Genomic DNA, 13,462 nt, shown 5'->3' on the forward strand with positions numbered 1-13,462 from the left:
TTTGAGTTTATCTTTGTGTATGGTGCAAGAGAGTGGTCTAGTTTCATTCTTCTGCATGTGGATGTCCAATTTTCCCAGCACCATTTATTGAAGAGACTGTCTTTCTTCCAGTGGTTAGTCTTTCCTCCTTTATCGAATATTAGTTGACCATAAAGTTCAGGGTCCACTTCTGGGTTCTCTGTTCTGTTCCATTGATCTCTGTGTCTGTTTTTGTGCCAGTACCACACTGTCTTGATGACCACAGCTTTGTAGTACAACCTGGAATCTGGCATTGTGATGCCCCCAGCTATGGTTTTCTTTTTTAAAATTCCCCTGGCTATTAGGGGTCTTTTCTGATTCCACACAAATCTTAAAATAATTTGTTCTAACTCTCTGAAGAAAGTCCATGGTATTTTGATAGGGATTGCATTAAACGTGTCAATTGCCCTGGGTAACATTGACATTTTCACAGTATTAATTCTGCCAATCCATGAGCATGGAATATTTTTCCATCTCTTTGTGTCTTCCTCAATTTCTTTCAGAAGTGTTCTATAGTTTTCAGGGTATAGATCCTTTACCTCTTTGGTTAGGTTTATTCCTAGGTATCTTATGCTTTTGGGTGCAATTGACAATGGGATTGACTCCTTAAATTCTCTTTCTTCAGTCTCATTGTTAGTGTATAGAAATGCCATTGATTTCTGGGCATTGATTTTGTATCCTGCCACGCTACCAAATTGCTGTATGAGTTCTAGCAATCTTGGGGTGGAGGCTTTTGGGTTTTCTATGTAGAGTATCATGTCATCGGCGAAGAGGGAGAGTTTGACTTCTTCTTTGCCAATTTGAATGCCTTTGATATCCTTTTGTTGTCGGATTGCTGAGGCTAGGACTTCCAATACTATGTTGAATAGCAGTGGTGAGAGTGGACATCCCTGTCTTGTTCCTGATCTTAGGGGAAAGGCTCCCAGTGCTTCCCCATTGAGAATGATATTTGCTGTGGGCTTTTCGTAGATGGCTTTTAAGATGTTGAGGAATGTTCCCTCTATCCGTACACTCTGAAGAGTTTTGATCAGGAATGGATGCTGTATTTTGTCAAATGCTTTCTCTGCATCTAATGAGAGGATCATATGGTTCTTGGTTTTTCTCTGGCTGATATGATGAATCACATTGATTGTTTTACGAGTGTTGAACCAGCCTTGTGTCCCGGGGATAAATCCTACTTGGTCATGGTGAATAATTTTCTTAATGTGTTGTTGGATCCTATTGGCTAGTAAATTGTTGAGAATTTTTGCATCCATGTTCATCAGGGATATTGGTCTGTAATTCTCCTTTTTGGTGGGGTCTTTGTCTGGTTTTGGAATTAAGGTGATGCTGGCCTCATAGAATGAATTTGGAAGTACTCCATCTCTTTCTATCTTTCCAAACAGCTTTAGTAGAATAGGTATGATTTCTTCTTTAAATGTTTGATAGAATTCTTCTGGGAAGCCATCTGGCCCTGGACTCTTGTGTCTTGGGAGGTTTTTGATGACTGCTTCAATTTCCTCCCTGGTTATTGGTCTGTTCAGGTTTTCTATATCTTCCTGTTCCAGTTTTGGTAGTTTGTGGCTTTCCAGGAATGTGTCCATTTCTTCTAGATTGCCTAATTTATTGGCATATAGCTGTTCATAATATGTTTTTAAAATCATTTGTATTTCCTTGGTGTTGGTAGTGATCTCTCCTTTCTCATTCATGATTTTATTAATTTGAGTCTTCTCTCTCTTCTTTTTAATAAGGCTGGCTAATGGCTTATCTATCTTATTAATTCTTTCAAAGAACCAACTCCTGGTTTTGTTGATCTGTTCAACAGTTCTTCTGGTCTCGATTTCATTGAGTTCTGTTCAACTCTTTATTAACTCTCTTCTTCTGCTGGGTGTAGGATCTATTTGCTGTTTTTTCTCTAGCTCCTTTATGTGTAAGGTTAGCTTTTGTATTTGGGTTCTTTCCAGTTTTTGAATGGATGCTTGTATTGCGATTTATTTCCCCCTCAGGACTGCTTTTGCTGCATCCCAAAGATTTTGAACAGTTGTATCTTCATTCTCATTAGTTTCCATGAATCTTTTTAATTCTTCCTTAATTTCCTGGTTGACCCTTTCATCTTTTAGCAGGATCATCCTTACCCTCCACGTGTTTGAGGTCCTTCCAAACTCTTGTTGTGATTTAGTACTAATTTCCAGGCATTATGGTCTGAGATTATGCAGGGGACGATCCCAATCTTTTGGTATCGGTTCAGACCCGATTTGTGACCCATTATGTGGTCTACTCTGGAGAAAGTTCCATCTGCACTTCAGAAGAATATGTATTCAGTTGAGTTTGGATGTAAAGTTCTGTAGATATCTGTGAAATCTATCTGGTCCAGTGTATCATTTAAAGCTCTCGTTTCTTTAGAGATGTTGTGTTTAGAAGACCTATTGAGTATAGAAAGAGCTAGATTGAAGTCACCAAGTATAAGAGTATTATTATCTAAGTATTTCTTCACTTTGGTTATTAATTGATTGATATATTTGGCAGCTCCCACATTTGGGGAATATATATTGAGGATTGTTAAGTCCTCTTGTTGGATAGATCCTTTAAGTATGAGATAGTGTCCCTCTTCATCTCTCACTACAGTCTTCGGGGTAAATTTTAGTTTCTCTGATCTAAGGAGGGCTACCCCTGCTTTCTTTTGAGGGCCATTTAAATGGTAAATGGTTCTCCAACCTTTTATTTTCAGGCTGTAGGTGTCCTTCTGTCTAAAATAAGTCTCTTGTAGACAGCAAATAGATGGGTCCTGCTTTTTTATCCAGTATGAAACCCTGCACCTTTTGATGGGGTCATTAAGACCATTCACGTTCAGAGTTATTACTGACAGATATGAGTTTAGTGTCATCATGATATCTATTCAGTCCTTGTTTTTGTGGATTGTTCCACTGGACTTCTTAAAGGGGAATTTAAGAGTCCCCCTTAAAATTTCTTGCAGAACTGGTTTGGAGGTCACATATTCTTTCAGTTCCTGCCTGTCTTGGAAGCTCTTTATCTCTCCTTCCATTCTGAATGAGAGCCTTGCTGGATAAAGTATTGTTGGTTACATGTTCTTCTCATTTAGGACCCTGAATATATCCTGCCAGCCCTTTCTGGCCTGCCACGTTTCTGTGGAGAGGTCTGCTGTTACCCTAATACTCCTCCCCATAAAAGTCAGGGATTTCTTGTCTCCTGCTGCTTTAAGGATCTTCTCTTTATCTTTGGAATTTGCAAGCTTAACTATTAAATATCAAGGCATTGAACGCTTTTTATTGATTTTAGGGGGGGGATCTCTCTATTTCCTGGATCTGAATGCCTGTTTCCCTTCCCAGATTGGGAAAGTTTTCAGCTAGGATTTGTCCAAATACATATTCTGGCCCTCTGTCCCTTTTGGCCCCCCGGGAACCCCAATTAAACGTAGGTTTTTCTTCCTCAGGCTGTTGTTTATTTCCCTTAATCTATCTTCATGGTCTTTTAATTGTCTGTCTCTTTTTTCTTCAGTTTCCCTCTTTGCCATCAACTTGTCTTCTATGTCACTCACTCGTTCTTCCACCTCGTTAACCCTCGTTGTTAGGACTTCTAGTTTGGATTGCATCTCATTCAATTGATTTTTAATTTCTGCCTGATTAGATCTAAATTCTGCAGTCATGAAGTCTCTTGAGTCCTTTATGCTTTTTTCTAGAGCCACCAATAGCTTTATAATAGTGCTTCTGAATTGGCTTTCTGACATTGAATTGTAATCCAGATTTTGTAACTCTGTGGGAGAGACGCCTGTTTCTGATTCTTTCTTTTGAGGTAAGGTTTCCTTCTAGTCATTTTGCTCAGTCAAAGTGGCCAAAAAGAGGTTGTATTGGGAAAAGGAGAAAAAGGGAGGAGAGAAAGAAGGAAAGAAAAGAGAAAAAGAAAAAAGGAAGAAAAAAAGAAAAAAGAGAAGAAAAAGAGAAAAAGAAAGAAAGGGGGAAAAGGGTGGGGGAAGCAAACAGAAATCAAAAAGCAAAAAAAAAAAAAAAAAACACGGGGGAGTATCTTCTGATTCTGTATACTTTAAGTCCCTTGACTTCCCCTGGAACCTGTCCGTCTAGCTGGTCTTCTGGAAAGGCGCCTGTTGTGCTGATTTTCAGGTGTTAGCACTTGGGGGAGCTGCTCTGCCCCCTGCCTGGTGCAGGGCTCAGTGGGGATTGTTTACTCTGTGAGGCCCCAGGAGGAACAACCACAGTTGCAGCAGCCAGCTCTGGAGCCCTGGAGTCAGCTCCCGCAATAACTACGGAGCTCTCCCTCTGCAGGGGCCTGGATGCTCCGGGGCGGGGCCGCTGATCTGCTCAGCTCGGGGCAGGAGCGTCCTTGCTGTCCTGGACCCTCCTGGCCTCTGCCTGTCCCGGGGGGAGGCCGGATCCTGGGCTGTGTCCCTGGCCCTCTGTGTTCCGGGGCCTGCGCTGTTGGATTCGCGATCCTGGCTGTGCAGCCCTCTCCCCAGAGCCGCCACCGAGCCCCTCCGAGCTGCTCCCGGTACAGCCTTTTAGGGAGCTCGGCGTGCTCTCCCCAGGGCGCAGGTGTCTGTTAGTGTCCCAGGGAGCCTGAAGGCACCCCCACCCCCCTGGGGTCCTGCTTAACTCCCTGCGAGCGCCCTTCCACCCAGGAAGATTGGTGAAGCTCCTGCTTCTCCGGGTCGGGGCTTTCCTGTCCTGGGGACACTAGCCCCGGCCTTAGCCTGGGTCCTCATGGGGCCCCTACCCCTTGGATGCCTTTTGTTTCTTTATTTCTTTTTTCGCAGTCTTCCTACCTTGATAGAAGCGCGAACTCTTCTACTGTAGCATTCCAGCTGTTCTCTCTTTAAATCTCACACTGAGGGATCCCTGGGTGGCGCAGCGGTTTGGCGCCTGCCTTTGGCCCACAGCGCGATCCTGGGGACCCGGGATCGAATCCCACGTCGGGCTCCCGGTGTATGGAGCCTGCTTCTCCCTCTGCCTGTGTCTCTGCCTCTCTCTCTCTCTCACTGTGTGCCTATCATAAATAAAAAAAAAATTTAAATCTCACGCTGAGGGATCCCTGGGAGGGGCAGCGGTTTAGCGCCTGTCTTTGACCCAGGGCGCGCGATCCTGGAGACCCGGGGTTAGTCCCACGTCAGTCTCCCGGTGCATAGAGCCTGCTTCTCCCTCTGCCTGTGTCTCTGCCTCTCTCTGTGTGTGTGTGACTATCATAAATAAATTTAAAAAAAATTTTAAAAAATCTCAGTCCAAATCCGTAGATTTTCAGGATGATTTGAGGGTTATCTAGGTAATCTGATGGGGACAGGTGATTTGTGGACCCTACTCTTCCGCCATCTTGCCCCTCCTCCATTCCTCAACATCTTAAAAGCCATCTATGAAAAGCCCAAAACAAACATCATTCTCAATGGGGAAACACTGGGAGCCTTTCCCCTAAAAATCAGGAACACGACAGGGATGTCCACTCTCACCCCTCTATTCACCATAGTAATAGAAATCCTAGCCTCAGCAATCAGGCAACAAAAAGAAAAAAAGGCATTCAAATTGGCAAAGAAGTCAAACTCTCCCTCTTCACAGATGACATGATACTGTACATAGAAAACCCAAAAGACTCCACCCCAAGATTGCTAGAACTCACACAACAATTTGGCAGTGCAGCAGGATACAAAATCAATATCCAGAAATCAGTGGTATTTCTATACATTAACAATGAGACTGAAGAAAGAGAAATTAATGAGTCAATCCCATTTACAATTGCACGCAAAAGCATAAGATACCTAGGAATAAACCTAACCAAAGAGGTAAAGGATCTATACCCTAAAAACTATAGAACACTTCTGAAAGAAATTGAGGAAGACACAAAGAGATGGAAAAATATTTCATGCTCATGGATTGGCAGAATTAATACTGTGAAAATGTCAATGCTACCCAAGACAATTTACACATTTAATGAAATATTTATCAAAATACCATGAACTTTCTTCAGAGTGTTGGAACAAATCATCTTAGGATTTGTCTGGAATCAGAAAAGACCCCAGATACCCAGGGAATATTGAAAAAGAAAACCAAAACCAGGGGCATCATGATGCCAGATTTCAAGTTGTACTACAAAGCTGTGATCATCAAGACAGTGTGGTACTGCACAAAAACAAAAAAAATAGATCAATGGAAGAGAAGAGAGATTCCAGAAATGGGCCCTCAAATCTGTGGTCAACTAATATTCGACCAAGCAGGAAAGACTATCCACTGGAAAAAAGATAGTCATGTGCAATAATAAATGGTGCTTGGAAAGTTGGACATCCACATGCAGAAGAATGAAACTAGACCACTCTCTTGCACCATACACAAAGATAAACTCAAAATGGATGAAAGATCTAAATGTGAGACAAGAGTCCATCAAAATCCTAGAGGAGAACACAGGCAACACCCTTTTTTAACTTGGCCACAGTAACTTCTTGCAAGATACATCCATGAAGGCAAAAGAAGCAAAAGCAAAAATGAACTATTGGGACTTCATCAAGATAAGAAGCTTTTGCACAGCAAAAGAACCAGTCAACAAAACTAAAAGACAACCTACAGAATGGGAGAAGATATTTGCAAATGACATATCAAATAAAGGGCCAGTTTCCAAGATCTATAAAGAATTTATTAAATTCAACAGCAAAGAAACAAATAATCCAATCATGGAATGGGCAAAAGACATGAACAGAAATCTCACAGAGGAAGACATAGACATGGCCAACACGCACATGAGAAAATGCTCTGCATCACTTGCCATCAGGAAAATACAAATCAAAACCACAATGAGATACCACCTCACACCAGTGAGAATGGGGAAAATTAACATGGCAGGAAACAACAAATGTTGGAGAGGATGCGGAGAAAAGGGAACCCTCTTACACTGTTGGTGGGAATGTGAACTGGTGCAGCCACTCTGGAAAACTGTGTGGAGTTTCCTCAAAGAGTTAAAAATAGATCTGCCCTACCACCCAGCAATAGCATTGCTGGGGATTTACCCCAAAGATACAGATGCTGTGAAACACCGGGATACCTGCACCCCGATGTTCATAGCAGCAATGTCCACAATAGCCAAACTGTAGAAGGAGCCTCGGTGTCCATCGAATGATGAATGGATAAAGAATATGTGGTTTATGTATACAATGGAATATTACTCAGCCATTAGAAATGACAAATACGGGATCCCTGGGTGGCGCAGAGGTTTGGCGCCTGCCTTTGGCCCAGGGCACGATCCTGGAGACCCGGGATCGAATCCCACATCGGGCTCCCGGTGCATGGAGCCTGCTTCTCCCTCTGCCTGTGTCTCTGCCTCTCTCTCTCTCTCTCTGTGTGTGACTATCATAAATAACAAAAAAAAAAAAATGACAAATACCCACCATTTGCTTTGACGTGGATGAAACGGAGGGTATTATGGTGAGTGAAATAAGTCAGTCAGAGAAGGACAAACATTATATGGTCTCTTTCATTTGGGGAATATAAAAAATAGTGAAAGGGAATAAAGGGGAAAGGAGAAAAAATAAGTGGGAAATATCAGAAAGGGAGACAGAACATGACATACTCCTAACTCTGGGAAATGAACTATGGGTGGTGGAAGGGGAGGAGCGCGGGGCGTGGGGGTGAATGGGTGACGGGCACTGAGGGGGGCACTTGACGGGATGAGCACTGGTTGTTATTCTGTATGTTGACAAATTGAACACCAATAAAAAATAAATTTATTTAAAAAAATAGATCTGCCCTACGACCCAGCAATTTCACTGCTGGGGATTTACCCCAAAGATGCAGATGTAATGAAATGCCGGGACCCCTGCACCCCGATGTTTCTAGCAGCAATGTCCACAATAGCCACACTGTGGAAGGAGCCTTGGTGTCCATCGAAAGATGATGGATAGAGAAAATGTGGTTTATGTATACGATGGAATATTCCTCAGCCATTAGAAACAACAAATACCCACCATTTGCTTCAACGTGGATGGAACTGGAGGGTCTTATGCTGAGTGAAGTAAGTCAATCGGAGAAGGACAAACATTGTATGTTCTCATTCATTTGGGGAATATAAATAATAGTGAGAGGGAATATAAGGGAAGGGAGAAGAAATGTGTGGGAAATATCAGAGAGGGAGAAAGAACATAAAGACTCCTAACTCTGGGAAATGAACTAGGGGTGGTGGAAGGGGAGGAGGGCGGGGCGTGGGGGTGAATGCGTGAGGGGCACTGAGGGGGGCACTTGACGGGATAAGCACTGGGTGTTATGCTATACATTGGCAAATTGAACTAAAAAAATATACAAAAAAAAGAAAAAGAAAGAAAGAGAAAGTAAGAGTAAGAAAGAAAGGAAGGAAGGAAAGGGAGAAAGAAAAAGAAATGGAACTTTGATAAAGATAAATGGATCAACTCCTTAAGAAAAATATTTTTTAAGTATGTATACACCAAATAAGCTTTGGCATACTTGGGAAAAATAAAAGCAAAAGAAGAGGTGCGGGGCAATATGGTGGAATAGTAGGGTCCTCAAGTCACGTGTCCCTAACAAATTCCCTAGGTAACTTTCAAATCATCCTGAAAACCTACGAATTCGGCCTGAGATTTAAAGAGAGAACAGTTGGAATGCTACACAGTGAGAAGAGTTCTCGCTTCAATCAAGGTAGGAAGACAGGAGGGGGCGGGGGAAGAATTAAAGAAACAAAAGGCATCCAAGGGGGAGGGGCCCCGCGAGGAGCCGGGCTAAGGCAGGGCAAGTGCCCCCAGGCCAGGAGAGCCCCATCCCGGAGAAGCAGGAGCTTCACCAATCTTCCCGAGGGGGAAAGGCGCCCGCAGGGAGTTAGAGCAGGACCCCAGGAGGGTGGGGATGCCCTCAGGGTCCCGGGGACACTAACAGACACCTGCGCCCCGGGGAGAGTGCGCCGAGCTCCCTACAGGGCTGCAGCACGCAGGGCTGGACCCGGGAGCGGCTTGGAGGGGCTCGGGCGGCGGCTCCGTGGAGGGGGCTGTGTGGCCAGGAGCGTGAATCCAACAGCACAGGCCCCGGAACACAGAGGGCCAGGGACACAGCCCAGGATCCGGCCTCCCCCCGGGACAGGCAGAGGCCAGGAGGGCCCAGGACAGCAAGGAGGCTCCTGCCCCAAGCTGAACAGATCAGCGGCCCCGCCCTGGAGCATCCAGACCCTGCAGACGAAGAGCTCCGGAGTTACTGCGGGAGCCAACTCTAGGGCTGGAGACCTGGCCACCGCCACTGGGGTTGTTCCTCCTGGGGACTCACAGGATAAACAACCCCCACTAAGCTTCACAGCGGCCTCACAGGATAAACAGGTTAAACAACATTCACTGAGCCCTGCACCAGGCAGGGGGCCTAGCAGCTCCCCAAATGCTGACGCCTGAGAATCAGCAGAGCAGGCCCCTCCCCCAGAAGACCAGCTAGACGGACAGGGGAAAAACAAATTATTGACCAAGCAGCACTGGAAGGTTCCAGGGGAAGTCAAGGGATTTATAGTATACAGAATCAGAGTATACTCCCCCTTGTTTTTTGTCTTCTGTTTTCTTCCACCCCCTTTTTTTCTTTTCTTCTTTTCTTTTTTCCCCCTTTTTTCTCTTTTTTTTTTCTTTTCTTCTTTCTCTTCTCTCTTTTTCTCCTTTTCCCATACAACTTGTTTTTGGCCACTCTGCACTGAGCAAAATGACTAGAAGTAAAACCTCACCTCAAAAGAAAGAATCAGAAATCAGAATCCCACAGAGTTACAGATTTGCTTTACAATTCAATGTCAGAAAGCCAATTCAGAAGCACTATTATAAAGCTACTGGTGGCTCTAGAAAAATGCATAAATGACTCAAGAGACTTCATGACTGCAGAATTTAGATCTAATCAGGCAGAAATTAAAAATCAATTGAATGAGATGCAATCCAAACTAGAAGTCCTAACGACGAGGGTTAACGAGGTGGAAGAACGAGTGAGTGATATAGAAGACAAGTTGAGGGCAAAGAGGGAAACTGAGGAAAAAAGAGACAAACAAAAGATCATGAGGATAGATTAAGGAAAATAAATGACAGCCTGAGGAAGAAAAATCTACGTTTAATTGGGGTTCCTGAGGGTGCCGAAAGGGACAGAGGGCCAGAATATGTACTTGAACAAATCATAGCTGAAAACTTTCCTAATCTGGGAAGGGAAACAGGCATTCAGATTCAGGAAATTGAGAGATTCCCCCACTTAAAATAAATAAAAACCGCTCAACACCTCGACATTTAATAGTGAAGCTCGCAAATTCCAACGATAAAGAGAAGATCCTTAAAGCAGCAAGAGACAAGAAATCTCTAACTTTTATGGGGAGAAATATTAGATTCACAGCAGACCTCTCCACAGAGACCTGGCAGGCCAGAAAGGACTGGCAGGATATATTCAGGGTCCTAAATGAGAAGAACCTGCAGCCAAGAATACTTTATCCAGCAAGGCTCTCATTCAGAATAGAAGGAGAGACAAAGAGCTTCCAAGACAGGCAGGAACTGAAAGAACATGTGACCTCCAAACCAGCTCTGCAAGAAATATTAAAGTGGACCCTGTAAAAGAAAGAGGAAGTCCAAGGAAACAATCCACAAAATCAGTGACTGAATAGGTATCATGATGACACTAAACTCATATCTTTCAATAGTAACTCTGAACGTGAATGGGCTTAATGACCCCATCAAAAGGCACAGGGTTTCAGACTGGATAAAAAAGCAGGACCCATCTATTTGCTGTCTACAAGAGACTCATTTTAGACAGAAGGACAGGACGGGGGCAAGATGGCGGAAGAGCAGGGTCCCCGAGTCACCTGTCCCCACCAAATTACCTAGATAACCTTCAAACCATCCTGAAAATCTACAAATTCGGCCTGAGATGTAAAGAGAGACCAGCTGGAATGCTACAGTGAGAAGAGTTCGCGCTTCTATCAAGGTAGGAAGACGGGGAAAAAGAAATAAAGGAACAAAAGGCCTCCGAGGGGGAGGGGCCCCGCGAGGAGCCGGGCTGAGGCCGGGGCGAGTGTCCCCAGGACAGGAGAGCCCCGACCCGGAGAAGCAGGAGCTGCACCAACCTTCCCGGGCGGAAAGGGGCTCGCAGGGAGTTAGAGCAGGACCCAGGAGGGCGGGGATGCCCTCGGGATCCCTGGGACACTAACAGACACCTGCGAGCGCAGGAGAGTGCTCTGAGCTCCCTAAGGGCTGCAGCGCGCACGGCGGGACCGACCGGAGCAGCTCGGAGGGGCTCGGGAGCGGCTCCAGGGAGGGAGCTGCGGGGCGGGAGCGCGAATCCACCAGCGCAGGCCCCGGAGCACAGGGCGCCGGGACACAGCCCAGGATCCGGCCTCCCCCGGGACAGGCAGAGGCCGGGAGGGCCCAGAACAGCAAGGACGCTCCTGCCCCGAGTTGAGCACATCAGCGGCCCCGCCCCGGAGCCTCCAGGCCCTGCGGACGGAGAGCCGAGAGCCCCGAGCCCCGTAGTTCCTGCGGAGGCTGAATCCAGGCTTCCAGAGTTGCCATAGCAACTGCGACTGTTCCTCCTGGGGCCCCACGGGGTAAACAACCCCCGCTGAGCCCTGCAGCAGGCAGGGGCAGAGCAGCTCCCCCAAGTGCTAACACCTGAAAATCAGCGCAACAGGCCCCTCCCCCAGAAGACCAGCTAGACGGACCAGTGATACTCCCCCGTGTTCCAATACAACTTGTTTTTGGCCACTCTGCACTGAGCAAAATGACTAGAAGGAAAACCTCACTTCAAAAGAAAGAATCAGAAACAGCCCTCTTTCCCACAGAGTTACAAAATCTGGATTACACTTCAATGTCAGAAAGCCAATTCAGAAGCACCATTATACAGCTACTGGTGGCTCTAGAAAAAAGCATTAAGGCCTCACGAGACTTCATGACTGCAGAAATTAGATCCAATCAGGCAGAAATTAAAAATCAATTGAATGAGATGCAATCCAAACTAGAAGTCCTAACGACGAGGGTTAACGAGGTGGAAGAACGAGTGAGTGACATAGAAGACAAGTTAATGGCAAAGAGGGAAACTGAGGAAAAAGAGATAAACAATTAAAGAACCATGAAGACAGATTAAGGGAAATAAATGACACTCTAAGGAAGAAAAACCTACGTTTAATTGGGGTTCCCGAGGGCGCCGAAAGGGACAGAGGGCCAGAATATGTATTTGAACAAATCCTAGCTGAAAACTTTCCCAATCTGGGAAGGGAAACAGGCATTCAGATCCAGGAAATAGAGAGATCCCCCCCTAAAATCAATAAAAACCGTTCAACACCTCGACATCTAATAGTGAAGCTTGCAAATTCCAAAGATAAAGAGAAGATCCTTAAAGCAGCAAGAGACAAGAAGTCCCTGACTTTTATGGGGAGGAGTATTAGGGTAACAGCAGACCTCTCCACAGAGACGTGGCAGGCCAGAAAGGGCTGGCAGGATATATTCAGGGTCCTAAATGAGAAGAACATGCAACCAAGAATACTTTATCCAGCAAGGCTCTCATTCAAAATGGAAGGAGAGATAAAGAGCTTCCGAGACAGGCAGGAACTGAAAGAATATGTGACCACCAAACCAGCTCTGCAAGAAATTTTAAGGGGGACTCTTAAAATTCCCCTTTAAGAAGAAGTTCAGTGGAACAATCCACAAAAACAAGGACTAAATAGATATCATGATGACACTAAACTCATATCTGTCAATAGTAACTCTGAACGTGAATGGGCTTAATGACCCCATCAAAAGGCGCAGGGTTTCAGACTGGATAAAAAAGCAGGACCCATCTATTTGCTGTCTACAAGAGACTCATTTTAGACAGAAAGACACCTACAACCTGAAAATAAAAGGTTGGAGAACCATTTACCATTCAAATGGTTCTCAAAATATATCCTAAAAACTATAGAACACTTCTGAAAGAAATTGAGGAAGACACAAAGAGATGGAAAAATATTCCATGCTCATGGATTGGCAGCATTAATATTGTGAAAATGTCAATTTTACCCAGGGCAATTTACACGTATAATGCAATCCCTATCAAAATACCATGGACTTTCTTCAGAGACTTAGAACAAGTTATTTTAAGATTTGTGTGGAATCAGAAAAGACCCCGAACAGCCAGGGGAATTTTAAAAAAGAAAACCATATCTGGGGGCATCACAATGCCAGATTTCAGGTTGTACTACAAAGCTGTGTTCATCAAGACAGTGTGGTACTGGCACAAAAACAGACATATAGATCAATGGAACAGAATAGAGAACCCAGAAGTGGACCCTGAACTTTATTAGTCAACTAATATACGATAAAGGAGGAAAGACGATCCACTGGAAGAAAGACCGTCTCTTCAATAAATGGTGCTGGGAAAATTGGACATCCACATGCAGAAGAATGAAACTGGACCACTCTCTTGCACCATACACAAAGATAAACTCAAAATGGATGAAAGATCTAAATGTGAGACAAGATTCC

Source organism: Nyctereutes procyonoides, unplaced genomic scaffold (assembly GCF_905146905.1).
Source record: "Nyctereutes procyonoides isolate TBG_1078 unplaced genomic scaffold, NYPRO_anot_genome, whole genome shotgun sequence".
NCBI lineage: Eukaryota > Metazoa > Chordata > Mammalia > Carnivora > Canidae > Nyctereutes > Nyctereutes procyonoides.